Genomic DNA, 14,462 nt, shown 5'->3' with positions numbered 1-14,462 from the left:
TAAAGAGAAGGACTACATTAAAACTCCCACTCCTGCCCTATTAAAGGAAATATCAGTTCTTAGATCAACGTTGGACTCTCTCCTAACACAGGACGCTGAGAAGAAAATGAGATTTGTCAAGCAAAAGCTATATGAACATGGCGATAAGCCAGGAAAGTACTTGGCGTACCTAGCTAAAAAGAGAGCTGACTCACAGTCAATTGCGACTATTACTGATTCTGATGGCAATCATTTATATGAAAATAAATTGATAAATGACTCATTTAAGAAATTTTATGCAAATCTTTATGCCTCAGAACTGCCAAATGATGCACCCAAGTTAATGGAGAACTTATTTTCTAAGATTGAGCTCCCTACTATCTCCGAAGAACAGAGGTCTCTCCTTAATGCCCCTATTACTGAGGAAGAGATAATGTCCGCAATTAAGAATCTGCAAAATGGTAAGGCCCCAGGACCGGACGGGTTTTGTAGTGAGTTCTATAAAGAGTTCCATGGCCTGATCCTTGAGCCATTGCGTGATATGTTTAACCACTCATTTTCAAATGACCAGCTCCCCCAAATGCTGCGAGAAGCCAACATATCACTTATCCTCAAAAAGGGAAAATGTCCGGAGTCTTGTTCCTCGTACAGACCAATTTCCCTTCTGAATGTGGATAGAAAATTGCTTTCTAAAATTCTAGCCACAAGATTAGAGGACTCACTGCCACTAATTGTGAAAGGAGACCAAACTGGCTTCATTAAGGGCCGTAGGTCATGTAACAATGTCAGACGGCTTCTTAATGTAATTCAAGTCTACCAACAAAGTGCTATGGATGGTCTTGTGCTCTCCCTAGATGCTGAGAAAGCATTTGATCGTGTGGAGTGGTCTTACCTATTCTTTGCTCTAAATACATTTGGTCTGGGGGACAACTTTATAAAATGGGTGAAAGTTTTATATGATGATCCTCAGGCTGCTGTCCTTACTAATGGACTTAGGTCAAATAGCTTCTCTATACACAGAGGTACCAGACAGGGCTGTTCTTTGTCCCCCCTCCTATTTGCACTCGTTATGGAACCACTGGCCGAGGCCATCAGGGTAACGCCTGCTATACAGGGGCTGCTCATTGGTGATGTTCACCATAAAATAAGCTTGTATGCTGATGATGTCCTGATATTCATTTCTAATCCCGAGACTTCAATCACATCTCTTATTAATATTATTGAGTTATTCAGTGAATTCTCAGGCTACAAGATTAACCTAACTAAATCAGAGGCTATGCCACTTGGTAACCTTCACTCTGTACCTAATACTTCTCCCCCCTTCCCTTTTAAATGGTCTCCCTCAGGTTTTACGTATCTGGGTATATTTGTAACTCCTAAATTCCAACAAATGTACAAAGCCAATTTTGTTCCCTTGTTTGACACAATAAGACAGGATCTGGAGCGCTGGAACTCTCTTCCGATTTCATGGTTGGGTAGAATATCCCTCTTGAAAATGAACATTTTACCTAGGCTACTTTACCCAATCCAAATGATCCCAGTATTACTCTCCAATAAGGTAATAAAGGATGTAAATGGATGGCTAAGTTCCTTTATATGGAGTAAACGCAAGCCAAGACTTAAGATGGCAATATTGCAGCTGCCAAGTTCTATGGGTGGCTTGGATCTGCCCAATATCAGGTTCTATCAGTGGTGTGCCCACCTATGTTATATTTCTGACTGGATCACAAATGATGACTCCTCTATTTGGTTAGACATTGAGACTTCTCTTTCAAAATACCCTTTACAGGATCTTTTGTTTTTCACAAGTTTCAAGTCTGTAAAAGATCACTGTAACAACCCCATTACACTTAACACACTTAAAGTATGGAGGTCAGTTCAATGTTTCCTGGGAAGGTCCAAACTAACCTCTGCTCTTACCCCAATTCTTAACAACCCAGATTTTGTCCCAGGATTGCTGGATGCTGGCTTTAACGTTTGGCTTAATAAGGGCATACGCAGACTAAATGACTTATTTGCGGATAAGATTTTATTGTCATTTGAGCAGATGGTCGAGAAATATCAACTTCCAAAGCAGGACTTTTTCCGTTTCCTACAAGTAAGACATTATATTCTGAAGAGCACCACCTTAATTGGCAACCCTGATATGTCTGTCATTGAAAGAATGCTTTTTTTCCCACAAAGGAAAATGTCTGTAAGTCTGTTTTATGATGCTTTAAGGTCCTTTTCCACTGTCGACACACAGAGGGTGAAACAAGTGTGGGAGAAAGAACTGTCTGTTACTATTGACGAAGAGATGTGGGAGGACATTGGAAATATGCAAAAACAATATCTAGATGTAATCGTACTAGAGCAATTCAATTAAGAATAATACACAGATTGCATATATCCCCAAATCGCAGACATGCTTTTAGCCCCCTCTTCCTCTTCTACTCAATGTCATAAATGTAAAACTGATACAGGCACCCTAACACATTGTTTATGGTCATGTACCAAAATACAAAGATATTGGTCTGGTGTTCTGCAAGAAATTGAAAAGATCCTAGGGGTCGATCTAGAATTGGACCCAGTTTCTCTACTGTTAGGTCTCCCTAGTAGGCATGTTACTTCTGTGGGTAAGAGGAAGCTTTACAACATCCTCACCTTCGCAGCGAGGAAAAACATACTTTTACAGTGGATTAGTGATAAGGTTCCCTCTATTAAAGATTGGCATAAGATACTATTTGAATGGGTGCCGTTGGAATATCTGACATGTACATTGCATTCTAAGACAGATCAGTTCTACAAAGTATGGGAACCTTACCTAAATTACCTAGAACCTGAAGTATCAGCTATTATGCTGCAAGGATTCTCTTAGAATGGTGATCTATGTATTTCAGAATTACACTGTACGGTCTATGTGGGGAACCCAACTTCTTGGTTTAACCTGAGCTTTTTTTTATTTATTTATTATTATTATTATTTATTTTTTTTTAATTCTATTTATGTTTGTTTAAAATGTATGTATTGAGAGACACAATGAGGGGGATGGGGTGAGAGAAGCGCTGAGCGGGGAGAGGAAAATGGTGTGTGTGTGTGTACGTGCGTGCATACATACGGATATGTGTAAGTGAGTGCTGTTTTTTTGCCTTGTCTTTGTTGTTGTATCTGTTAATATGGGAGAAAATTGTGAAACTCCAATAAAAATACTGTTACAAAATGCAAATCATTTTATAACATTTTGACATGCATTTTTCTGGATTTTGTTGTTGTTATTCTGTCTCTCACTGTTCAAATAAACCTACCATTAAAATTATAGACTGATAATTTCTTTGTAAGTTGGCAAACGTACAAAATCTGTAAGTGGGCAAACGTACAAAATCAGCAGGGGATCAAATACTTTTTCCCCCCACTGTATATATATATATATATATGTGTGTAAGTATTCCTCTTGTCCAGATGGGATAGGGCAGTGCGATGGCATCTATTGGGCTGGTATGCAAATTGCAGTGGGTCTAGAGAGTCTGGTAAAATGGAGGTGATATGGTCCTTAACTAGCCTCTCAAAGCACTTCATAATGACAGAAGTGAGGGATGTGGTGCGATAGACATTTAGTTAAGTTACTTTCACTTTCTTGGGTACAGGAACAATGGTGGACATCTTGAAGCAAGTGGGGACAATAGACTGGAATAGGGAGAGATTGAATATGTCCGTAAACACTCAAGCCAGCTGGTCTGCGCCTTCTCTTCAGACGCGGCTATGGATGCCTTCTGGGCCGGCAGCCTTGCGAGGGTTAACACGCTCAAATATCTTACTCACGTCGGCCACAGAAAACGAGAGCTCACAGTCTACGGGAACGGTGGCCCGCGTCGGCGGCAGTTTGTTTCCCTCGATGCGGGCGAAGAAGGTTATTAGCTTGTCCAGGAGCTAGATGTTGGTGTCCGCGACGTGGCTGGTCTTCCCTTTATAATCTGTGATTGTCTGGAGTCTCTGCCACATACGTCTCGTCTGAAACCGTTGAATCGTGACTCCACCATGTCTCTGTACTGACAGAGACAGTCTTTGCCTTACAGAGGTCATAACTGGACTGTTTGTACTCAACCATATTCCCAGTCACCTTGCTATGGTTAAATGTGGTGGTTCGTGCCTTCAGTTTTGTGTGAACGCTGCCATCTATCCAGGGTTTGCACAGTGTAGTTTCTTGAGCCATTGTGGTATCGGCTTGAGGGGGAATATACACAGCTGTGACGATGACCGAAGATAATTATCTTGGGAGGTAATGCGGTTGGCATTTGATTGTGAGCTATTCTAGGTTGGTGAACAAAAGGACTTGAGTTCCGTACATTACTATAATCACACCATGATTAGTTAATCATGAAACATACACCTCCACCTTTCTTATTCCCTGAGAGTTCTTTATACCTGTCTACGCTATGTACTGAGAACCCAGCTGACTGTATGGACTGGGACAGAATATCCGGAAAGAGCCATGATTCTGTGAAACAGTATGTTACAGTCCCTGACTCTCTGGAAGGAGATCCTCGCCCTGAGCTTGTCTACTTTATTGTTCAGGGATTGAACATTAGCTAGTAATATACTTGGAAGCGGTGGGTGGTAGAGTCCACTCCGAATACCTCTGCTCCGCCAGCTGCGTCTTGGAGCAGTTTCTGGGATAAGTGGAATTGCCTTGGAGGGTACAACGAAAGAGTCCAATTAAGGAAAGTCATATTTCTGGTCGAAATGCTGGTGATTTACCGTCGCTCTAAAATCCCAAAGTTATTTCCGGCAGTAATAATAACCCCAGCCAAAATAAAAAAAATATACTGCAACTGTCACGCCCTGACCTTAGAGAGCCTTTTTTTATTCTCTATTTTGTTAGGTCAGGGTGTGACTTGGGTGGGCATATCTATGTTTCTATTTCTTTGTTGGCCTAGTATGGTTCCCAATCAGAGGCAGCTGTTTATCGTTGTCTCTGATTGGGGATCATACTTAGGCAGTGTCACATCCTGACCAGCAGATGGAGCTAGTGTTTTAGTTTTGGGGTCAGGACGTGGCAGGTTTGTGTTTGTATATGTTGGTTGGATGATTGGGACTTCCAATTGAAGGCAGGTGTGTATAGTTGCCTTTGATTGGAAGTCCTATATAGGTGTGTGTGTTTGTCTTTGGGGTTGTGGGGAATTGTTGTGAGCACTGCTTTGTTTGGTTGAGCCTGCCACACCGTCACATTGTGAGTACCGTCCATTGTTTTGTTTATTGTTTTGTTTTCTCAAGTGGATACCTTACATGTTTTTTGCAGTAATAAATATGAGTATCCACACTTCCGCTGCGCCTTGGTCCTTCTCTCTCCTGCACGACTTATTCTGTGACAGAATTCCCCACCACCAACACAGGACCAAGCAGCGGAAGAAGGCTGGCAAGGACTGGGAGACCGAGAGGCACCCCCAATAATTTTTTAGGGGGGGGCACAAGGGCTATTTGGCGGGGCGAGATTACAGCCCCAGGCCAGCTCCCCGTACCCTTGTAGGGCAGACTGGACAGGTCCCGTGCTTTGGGGTTGGGGCTGTGGTGAGGCCTGGGATTTTCAGGCCGGTAGGCAAGGTACCAGCACCCCGCATGTGCCAGGGCGAAGTAGGCATCGAGCCGGAAGGGGTGATGCCAACCCTGCACTCAAGACCACCAGTGCGCCCTTTCGGTACAGTGTTTCCCGCTAGACGCACTAGCATGGAGGTGCGTGTCTCCAGGCTGGCAAGTCCAATACCAGCCCCACGCATCAGGAGTCTAGTGCGTCAGCCCAGCCTCGCCAGTCAACAGTCACCAGAGCTGCCCGCCAGTCAACAGTCGTCAGAGCTGCCCGCCAGTCAACAGTCGTCAGAGCTGCCCGCCAGTCAACAGTCGTCAGAGCTGCCCGCCAGTCAACAGTCGTCAGAGCTGCCCGCCAGTCAACAGTCGTCAGAAATGCCCGCCAGTCAACCATCACCAGAGCTGCCCGCCAGTCAACAGTCGTCAGAGCTGCCCGCCAGTCAACAGTCGTCAGAGCTGCCCGCCAGTCAACAGTCGTCAGAGCTGCCCGCCAGTCAACAGTCGTCAGAGCTGCCCGCCAGTCAACAGTCGTCAGAGCTGCCCGCCAGTCAACAGTCGTCAGAGCTGCCCGCCAGTCAACAGTCGCCAGAGAGGTCAGACTGCCCCGAACTGCCGGAGTGGCCAGACTGCCCCGAACTGCCGGAGTGGCCAGACTGCCCCGAACTGCCGGAGTGGCCGGACTGCCCCGAACTGCCGGAGTTGCCGGACTGCCCAGACTGTCCCGAGTTGCCGGACTGCCCAGACTGTCCCGAGTTGCCGGACTGCCCAGACTGTCCCGAGTTGCCGGACTGCCCAGACTGTCCCGAGTTGCCGGACTGCCCAGACTGTCCCGAGTTGCCGGACTGCCCAGACTGTCCCGAGTTGCCGGACTGTCCCGAGTTGCCAGACTTCCCCGAGTTGCCAGACTGGCCAGACTGCCCCGAACTGCCAGAGTGGCCCGACTGCCTGGAAAGACCAGAACCGGAGCCACCTCCTGATATAGGTGGGTTGGGGAGGGAGGGTGTAGCACAGTGCCGTCGGTGACGGCAGCCACCCTCCCTTCCCTCCCTTATGGTTTAGGGGTTATTGTTTGTTGGTTTTTGTTGGGGTATTGGGGATTTTCTTGTGTTTTTCTTGTGTTTTTCTTTTTAGGTGCATTCCGGGGACTGCACCTTGAGGGGGGGGTACTGTCACGTCCTGACCAGCAGATGGAGCTAGTGTTTTAGTTTTGGGGTCAGGACGTGGCAGGTTTGTGTTTGTATATGTTGGTTGGATGATTGGGACTTCCAATTGAAGGCAGGTGTGTATAGTTGCCTTTGATTGGAAGTCCTATATAGGTGTGTGTGTTTGTCTTTGGGGTTGTGGGGAATTGTTGTGAGCACTGCTTTGTTTGGTTGAGCCTGCCACACCGTCACATTGTGAGCACCGTCCATTGTTTTGTTTATTGTTTTGTTTTCTCAAGTGGATACCTTACATGTTTTTTGCAGTAATAAATATGAGTATCCACACTTCCGCTGCGCCTTGGTCCTTCTCTCTCCCGCACGACTTATTCTATGACAGGCAGCCCTTTTTCCCACCTGTGATTGTGGGATCTTGTTTGTGTGCAGTTGCTTTCTGCACTGCATGTAGCGTTACGTTCATTTTTCGTATGTTGTTGTTTTTCTCGGTGTCATTGTTAATAAAATAAAATGTACGCCTACCACGCTGCACCTTGGTGTCATTCCAACAACAGACGTAACAGCAACAGTTGCTTAGGAGCCATGAACAGGGCGACCATGTCCATCGACACCATCTTGTTAGGATAATTTAGTTGCTAATGGCAGCCTGCAGTACCACAGTCAGCATTTAACTTGTGTTACTCAATGAGAGGTGGCAGTACTGAGCTAGCCTGCAACGTAACTTCCTGGAATAGCTCAAACTGTGCATGTTATGTCTCCATGAGACGCCATCTTAACCAACTTCATTTGTTTGTGAACTATGTCAATGTAGACAAACACTGTATGGCTTCAAAACATGGTTAAAACTACAATTTTGATGGCATGGATGGTCAATCCTTGCATCCAGAGCTCTTTCTATGAATTTGAAAGTGGCTACATTTCTCCAGCCCCATCCTTCAGCTTTTACCAAAACAGTGGCAGGGAAGATCCTTTGTTAGTATTTGAACAGCAGTTTGCCCCTTTAAAGGAACACTAAGTAGTATAACATCATATACAGAAAAGTGACTTACTGTGGAGTGGCCTAAATTTAAGGACTTGACTATGAATTTCTCTGTCCTCTCTCCTTGCTCTCTCTACAGAGACCCCACCACTGTAATGAAAAGAGCTGCCTCAGCCAAAGGATCAATACCTCTGTTTGGATGTATAGCTAGAATTAGAAGGAATAAGATCAAATTTAGACTACTGTGCAGGTGCTTTATTTGCATCGCTAGGTAATCACATTATGTATGGTCTGCTGCAATGACAGTGTTCTCAGGATGTTTTGTGTTAAGACTCTGGCTCTGCTCTGTGAGGAACTCTTTTCTTTCATAGAGATCTGGGGTGTGGTGAATTTTCATTATATCTGAAAGGTATTGCCGGCGACAAAGCCTGTACTTTTATTTGCTGCAATAATCATGATTGCCGTAATATATTTAAAAGTACTGTGAACCCCTCAGAAGAAAGGCCAACGTCCTACATCTTACCGTCTTTCCCTCGCATTAAATCATGAATATTCTATTGTTTAGTATTTTAATCAACTTTTAATTTCATTTATATTGACAGAGAGGTACAAAGAAAACAAAGAGTAGTCACATTAACCCTCCCTCCACCTGAAGCACTGACACAACACATAATACACTGCTCAAAAAAATAAAGGGAACACTTAAACAACACAATGTAACTCCAAGTCAATCACACTTCTGTGAAATCAAACTGTCCACTTAGGAAGCAACACTGATTGACAATAAATGTCACATGCTGTTGTGCAAATGGAATAGACAACAGGTGGAAATTATAGGCAATTAGCAAGACACCCCCAATAAAGGAGTGGTTCTGCAGGTGGTGACCACAGATCACTTCTCAGTTCCTATGCTTCCTGGCTGATGTTTTGGTCACTTTTGAATGCTGGTGGTGCTTTCACTCTAGTGGTAGCATGAGACGGAGTCTACAACCCACACAAGTGGCTCAGGTAGTGCAGCTCATCCAGGATGGCACATCAATGCGAGCTGTGGCAAGAAGGTTTGCTGTGTCTGTCAGCGTAGTGTCCAGAGCATGGAGGCGCTACCAGGAGACCGGCCAGTACATCAGGAGACGTGGAGGAGACCGTAGGAGGGCAACAACCCAGCAGTAGGACCGCTACCTCCGCCTTTGTGCAATGAGGAGCAGGAGAGGCACTGCCAGAGCCCTGCAAAATGACCTCCAGCAGGCCACAAATGTGCATGTGTCTGCTCAAACGGTCAGAAACAGACTCCATGAGGGTGGTATGAGGGCCCGACGTCCACAGGTGGGGGTTGTGATAACAGCCCAACACCGTGCAGGACGTTTGGCATTTGCCAGAGAACACCAAGATTGGCAAATTCGCCACTGGCGCCCTCTGCTCTTCACAGATAAAAGCAGGTTCACACTGAGCACATGTGACAGAGTCTGGAGACGCCATGGAGAACGTTCTGCTGCCTGCAACATCCTCCAGCATGACCGGTTTGGCGGTGGGTCAGTCATGGTGTGGGGTGGCATTTCTTTGGGGGGCCGCACAGCCCTCCATGTGCTCGCCAGAGGTAGCCTGACTGCCATTAGGTACCAAGATGAGATCCTCAGACCCATTGTGAGACCATATGCTGGTGCGGTTGGCCCTGGGTTCCTCCTAATGCAAGACAATGCTAGACCTCATGTGGCTGGAGTGTGTCAGCAGTTCCTGCAAGAGGAAGGCATTGATGCTATGGACTGGCCCGCCCGTTCCCCAGACCTGAATCCAATTGAGCACATCTGGGACATCATGTCTCGCTCCATCCACCAACGCCACGTTGCACCACAGACTGTCCAGGAGTTGGCGGATGCTTTAGTCCAGGTCTGGGAGGAGATCCCTCAGGAGACCACCCGCCACCTCATCAGGAGCATGCCCAGGCGTTGTAGGGAGGTCATACAGGCACGTGGAGGCCACACACACTACTGAGCCTCATTTTGACTTGTTTTAAGGACATTACATCAAAGTTGGATCAGCCTGTAGTGTGGTTTTCCACTTTAATTTTGAGTGTGACTCCAAATCCAGACCTCCATGGGTTGATAAATTGGATTTCCATTGATTTATTTTTGTGTGATTTTGTTGTCAGCACATTCAACTATGTAAAGAAAAAACTATTTAATAAGATTATTTCATTCATTCAGATCTAGGATGTGTTATTTTAGTGTTCCCTTTATTTTTTTGAGCAGTGTATTTTACCATTAACACTGCAGCAGAAGTGAACTCATTCTCTGCTAAGTTTCCTAGGGAAGCTGTGAAGCACTGGGGAAGCTGTGAAGCCAGCTGTAGCCTATTGCATGATTGTGTTCATGAGTCTGCTATTAAAGGTGTATGTTTACAGATTTTCATTAAATCATGTATGGCTCCAAATATTGTACATACATTCCTTCATATGGGCAGAATATTGTAGCCTAGGCTTATATACATTTGTTCATATGGGTATATAAACTGTGGCTCCTTGAAAGCACCTCAGCTACAGCATTTGTTTGTCTGAAAGGGTAGCCTACACTATGTCGCCACGAAACCTGGACATAGTTTCGAAGCACCACTGAATGGGCATTTAACTTTTCGGTAAAGAAATTCCGCTTCTGAAGAAGGGCTAAAGTCCATCACTAGGCAACCAGAACTGTCAATTAAATTATCTCGAGCTGCCTACGCGCAGCCCATTCACTCCTAAGAAAAGTTATTTGAAGTTTGTTTAATACAATGACTTACCAATACATGTACTAGAAAGAAAACACTGCAGAAAAACTACACAACAGGATATCAATCAGCAACGTTTATTCCCCCACCCACACTCATTCATGAAATTAAACAAACAAAAAAGGGCAGGATACTAAACCTTTACCCTCACACCCTCCCTCCCTCCGACACACACATTTAATAGGATGCAGAATAATCGCAGGAAAGGAAGTGTAGCTAGATTTAAATATTTAGTATATGTCAATCTAGCAAGCCAGGCAACTAAAAGCAACTCTCTAGACAATGTTTTGATTTGTTGGAAACGTTAGTTAGTTAGCTACCTAACTGGCTAGCCACCTAATATAATTATCTGACAACGTTTTCAGTTTAACTGTAGACATCTTTTTATTCACCGTAACAGGAACATTAACACATTACAAGGTCATTACTAACAAATTATTTACAAGTATGGCGAGGTGCTAATTTACAATCGTTGTCATGAAAGCAGTGCATTTCTGTCGGATTTAAAACGTGCTCTCGCGTCAGGTTACCATGACAACGATTGCAACAACAAGGTCAAAGTTGAATATTTCCTGCTTGGTTGCGGCATCAATGGCAATATGAAATGCAAATGCAGCCACAATTGGGGGGAAAATGTGGCTGTTTGAAAGGGAGCCATATAAACATTGCCCAGTTGTTGTTTTTTTCAGGCAACATACTGCAAATCCTATGTGAATTCCAATCCTGGTGTTGTGCCCCACATTCAGCCAAGGGGAAAGAACAGACGGCTGCAACCTGATTGACTGAATAAAATATGCAGTGGAGGAAAAGTACCCAATTGTCATACCTTAATAGAAAATGACTTAAGTAAAAGTGAAAGTCACCAGTAAAATCCTACTTGAGTAAAAGTATTTGGTTTTAAATATACTTAAGTATCAAAAGTAAATGTAATTGATAAAGTATACTTCAGTATCAAAAGTAAAAGTATACATCATTTCAAATTCCTTATATTAAGCACACCAGACAGCACCATTTTCTTTTTCCTCAACTAGCAGCTTCATTAAAAATGACCCACAAACACCAGTCACAACGTCTACAGTGAAGAGGTGATTCCGGAATGCTGGCCTTCTAGGCAGAGTTCCTCTGTCCAGTATCTGTGTTCTTTTGCCCATCTTAATCTTTTATTTTTATTGTCCAGTCTGAGATATGGCTTTTTGTTTGCAACTCTTCCTAGAAGGCCAGCATCCCAGAGTCGCCTCTTCACTGTTGGCGTTGAGACTGTTGTTTTGCAGATACTATTTAATGAAGCTGCCAGTTGAGGACTTGTGAGGCATCTTTTTCTCAAACTAGTCACTCTAATGTACTTGTCCTATTGCTCAGTTGTGCACCGGGGCTCCCACTCCTCTTTCTATTCTAGTTAGAGTCAGTTTGCGCTGTTCTGTGACGGGAGAAGTGCACAGAGTTGTACGAGATCGTCAGTTTCTTGGCAATTTCTCGCATGGAATTGCCTTCATTTCTCAGAACAAGAATAGACTGACGAGTTTCAGAAGAAAGAACTTTGTTTCTGGCCATTTTGAGCCTGTAATTAAACCCACAAATGCTGATGCTCCAGATACTCAACTAGTCTAAAGAAGGCCAGTTTTATTGCTTCTTTAATCAGACCAACAGTTTTCAGCTGTGCTAACATAATTGCAAAAGGGTTTTCTAATGATAAACTTGGATTAGCTAACACAACGTGCCATTGGAACACAGGAGTGATGGTTGCTGATAATGGGCCTCTGTACGCCTATGTAGATATTCCATTCAAAATCAGCTGTTTCCAGCTACAATAGTCATTTACAACATTAACAATGTCTACACTGTATTTCTGATCAATTTGATGTTATTTTAATGGACAAAAAATGTGTTTTTCTTTCAAAAACATGGACATTTCTATGTGACCCCAAACTTTTGAACGGTACTGTATATCTTTTTTTTTTTTTATGCTGCAGCACTCCCACTTCCCGCGGCTATGGTAAACACTGCTGCTGTTGTTGTCAACAAGGGAGGGGATTGATGGAGGAAAGATGTGCCAAGTGCAAGACTGCCCTCTGCTGCTGCAGATTGATATAAAAAGGGGGTAAAAGTAGGTCAAAGAGAGAACGAGACAAAGGGAGTGAGAGAGGGAGAGGATGAGGGGGATGCCTTGGCAACCTATTTTTTTCCAATTCTCCTGCATTTCAAATGGAAAATCCCCCCACCCTGTTCCAGTGTCAATCCTGTGGAAAGAATAGCTGCCGATTAAGAACTACTTTATTATGAATTAAACCTACTTCAGATGTAAATGTCGAGGGCAAGCTGTCGAGCTCGGCTGAAAGTGGTGGAGAAAAGGGAAATTCATCGAGATGAGATGACACTGCAGAAGCAGGCTCCGCTCTGATATACTGATATCAATGACATCATTCTCACTACTCGGGAGCTGAGAGGGCGATGCATGACTGTAAGGATAGGTCATTCAGTATTTTGAGAGTCAGTTGACCCAGCCAGCTGTCATGTTTTATATATGAGTTATAAGTGTGTAATAGATGTAGGGCCATCAGGACTCATAATCCAATCACAGCTATACTGGTTTGATGGAGACTATATCAGATCAGGCCTGCTGAGACGGGCAGTGTCCCACTTCAACTGGATAGTCTAGGCTTAGAACAACTCTGTCCTGTCTGGTTTTACATTTCTTGATGCATTTTAATTTGTCCGTCTGTCGTCATAGTCATGCAGTCTAAGACGACATAAAAATAAAATGTATTAGCCGCTGATATTGTGCAATCTATTGCGTTATTTGTTTCTGCCATTAGGATTAAATTGCATTTTGATGTGGTAGGTAATTCGACCTGTTTTAGACCAAATCCTCTATTTAACATTATGTGACCCCTGACATCTAAGGGTGGTTGACCGTTGCGTAACAGTGGCATTTAAAATACATCTCACCACTTCTGCCAAGTGTTATAATCAGTGATGAGTTTACAAGGCCAGTGCTATGAGAGGGAGGGCGAGAGATGCACTGTTACAATACAACCAGCAGAGGGCAGCATATGGCACTAATGTCATATTTCAAGTTATGTAGATAACTTGAAACAGTGTAACCAGGTCTTGTGTCTGGAAAGTAGCCTAGACTAGCTAGCAAGCTAGCCAATTTATTTTGCCAATTAGCTTCAGCCGGCCGGAGTGATCTATGGGGCTAGTTAGGGACTCTAAAAACATTACACAATGTAAATGGGACAATATTTGCATGTTGCACACCTTTTAGTTGTCTCATTAAATGTTTTCAATATTTATTATTCATTTCTACAATTTATAGTTGGTTTGAGGTTTTTAAGTCATTGACATTTGGAGCTATTACATTTTGTAATTTACTGATGGTCCCAAAATTGCCCATAGGGATATCCAATGTCAAACAAAATGAACTATGAGCGTTACGATCCAGTCATGTGTAGCTGCGCTCTGAATTTATGATTACTTCGGTAATGTGGGCATGTGGGCTGGATTTAAATAAACCCAACCCAAGGAAAACTGTTACGGTGCCATTTTATTCTGTTACATATTTCTTTCCCCTAATTATCTCGCAAATTTGTGTTTGGGATGGGATTGACTTTATGACAAAAAATATTCTATTTACATTATGTAGTCAATTATGACACTAGAATAAATGTTTCTGACTCATATCGATGCCTCATAGGCACATTTCAAAAGGAGAAGTTGCTTATTATGTTCAGTTGCTCTTTAATCCTATTTCAGGTTATTTCTTTACTAATTTGACACATTGTCCCTGTTCTCACCTTTTATCACTCTTCTTCCTCTTTCCTGTTGCTCTTCTTCCTCTCTCCTGTCTCTCTTCTTCCTCTCTCTTTCCTCTCCTTCCTATTTTCCCTCTTTCTTCCAGGGTGAAAGGGGTTAGTGTCATTGGACCAGTTTGCAGTGCACAAAGAAGTTGGTGTGTTGTATACAAGTCAAGTACTCTCAGGTTGTTTGTGTATGGATGGAAGATGGGGGGGGGCAGTGGGTGGCGGGTG

The sequence above is a fragment of the Salmo trutta genome, chromosome 22 (assembly GCF_901001165.1).
Source record: "Salmo trutta chromosome 22, fSalTru1.1, whole genome shotgun sequence".
Taxonomy (NCBI): domain Eukaryota; kingdom Metazoa; phylum Chordata; class Actinopteri; order Salmoniformes; family Salmonidae; genus Salmo; species Salmo trutta.
The sequence above is the reverse complement of the archived record's forward strand: the minus strand, read 5'-3'. Positions refer to the sequence as shown.